The following is a 2,486-nucleotide window of genomic DNA, read 5'->3' as shown; positions in this document are numbered from 1 at the left end:
TGCTTAGGAGGCAACCCAATTCTGTTGGAGTAAGGAATTCTTTTTTACATTCTTTATTTGAAGTATTCTTATTTATTATTTGATGTTTTGCGTATTATTTTTATTTATTATTTGTGAAAAATATTATGTGGGGGTTTACCATATGTTTACTAATAATGGTTTTGACTATTTTATTACATTATATTTTTTCAAGCATTTTATAAAAGAGAAAAAATTGGACTAGCATTAACACCAAGCATTTTCCTTTCAAGCTTAATAGTTTCTAAACTTGGCTCTACTGTGCTATATTCTCGAGAAAATTGTTTGAAATATAATGATCCAATGCTTCAAATTCAAGCACCACAACAATATTTATGTTCTTATGGTGCTATAGCGCTAACATATGTAGTACCATAACACTGAATCCTTAATATCTATAGTGCTGAGACATTAGATTCAACACTACTATACCTATGCACCTTTTCATTAATAAGAACTATAATGTTATCTTAAGCACCATAGTTTTAATTCAAACCATAATTAAGTAGTTGGTGCACAACAATGATAGTCAATTTTAAATTCCGCAGCACTCATATATATTAAATGCTATGGTGGTCCCATAATCAAAAAGTTGGCACATAAATCTCTATATCTAGTGTCATAATGTTGTCTGTTGCTTCTGTTGAGTCTAATACTTAGGTTGTTAAGCCTAAGTGAATGTCCCAAGGCTACCAAGAGGAGGGGGGGGGGTGTGAATTGGTAGTTTTAAAAAATTTTAAACCCTCCTTTTTAAAATTATGTTGAACCGAAATAAAAATGTTTCTTTTAAATTTTTGTATGGACGAATAGGACTTAGAAAATTTTTCGAGCAAGTTCCTATTCGTTCCATATGCTCTATAGGAGATAACTGTCTGATCGTCCAGTACGAACGAAAATCGTCCTGTATGATCAATACAAATTTAATATGATCTCCTTATTTGTGTGTGCATGTTTTTATTCACTCAAGTTACAATCACTCCCTTTCAATTTGATTTCTAAGCAAAGTGCAAGCTTCAAAAATTTCAAGGTATCTCATGCTGATTTTAATTTGAAGTCTTCGTAGTCTGGAGTTCTTTTTCCCTGAAATGTTAGTACACACAAGAGCAAATACAATTCTTCCAAAAAATGTTAGGAGATAACTACACATTTGAACAATATTGTTTGGAATCATCAAAACTTCATAAGTTGCAAAAATGTAATGCATGCAAATAGCAACGATCTTAACAGCTTCATGCCATAGCACCAAAGTTAGTTTGATCATATTTATCATTTATCCTTTGTTAGTGTTGCAACATCATTTTTATCAACACTACAGTGCTAGTTGAGTTATATAAATAGGAAGGGTATTTTTCATTTCTTTCATTGTGTTTGTGATTCTTCTCTTTCTTTATTATTTTTTCTCTTGTGATTAACTTGAAATTTGCTCCAATATTATGGCTCCTAAAGTATAAGTTAATAAAAAAAGGGATTTCTCTTCCTTTGATAGAAGGAGATTCATTTTTGTTGAGGTGAGTAGTGATTTGCTTAGTTATTTATGAGTAAATAATTAATACCTAAGAGGGGATTTGGGAATAACAAAAGGTAACGGCTCAAGCCATGATGATTTCTTCTTTCTAAAAAATTTTAATCAAGTGATTATTCAATTTGTGAATAGGGAGTGCAATAAGTTAGCCGATTTTTGTGCTAACTATGCTTGTTCTTGCGATTTTGTTTGGGATAGTTTGGTTAGCAATAAGGTTCCTCCTATTTTTTTTTTTAATTGTTAAAGGAAGAATGTGATAGGTTTTTCTTTACCTAGGTTCTTGTTCTTTGCCTTATTTTAATAAAATTACTTCGAGCATTTCATAAAAAAAAAAGGGATTTGGGAATCCCGAGCTTGCAGTCATATCCATTATTACTAGTAGGGGGTATGAGACTATGTAATGAATCCTTATCTTTTGCAAATATAAAGAGAGCCCAAAAAACCAAATGTTTTATGAGAGGTAAGTGGGTACCTTTTGACCCCCTAGCATAAATAGGATTTAGAAACTTAAGGACATAAAATTTGATGATTATTTTGCTTTAGTCTAGTTAATATAGACCTTAATTAGCTTCTTAGAGTTTTGACTAATCCCTAGAGTGGAGTTATATAGAAAGAGAGGAGGGAAAGTGATTATTTTCCAAGAAGCTATTTAACTAAACTTTTTGAGGCTTGGTACTATTTTATTTTTGTATACTTTTTGTAATGCCAAAGTTTTAGTGAGGTGGCCCTAGAGGGTGATTTTAAGCTGTGCTATCTAAGTGGGTCTTTGAAACTAATTCACTCTTACTTGATGTATATCTTAGGGGTTCAACCTCTGTAGGCCTAGGTTAGCCTTCCTTAGTGTAATTCCTATGTGTAGCCACTAGTCTTTTAGGACATTCAGGTGAGTAAAAACTTTTTTTCTTTTGTCACTCTCACCAAGAAATTTTTTTAATGATTTAGGGAG

Source organism: Dendrobium catenatum, unplaced genomic scaffold, assembly GCF_001605985.2.
Source record: "Dendrobium catenatum unplaced genomic scaffold, ASM160598v2 fragScaff_scaffold_1116, whole genome shotgun sequence".
Lineage (NCBI taxonomy): Eukaryota > Viridiplantae > Streptophyta > Magnoliopsida > Asparagales > Orchidaceae > Dendrobium > Dendrobium catenatum.
This window is presented reverse-complemented; position numbering follows the sequence as displayed.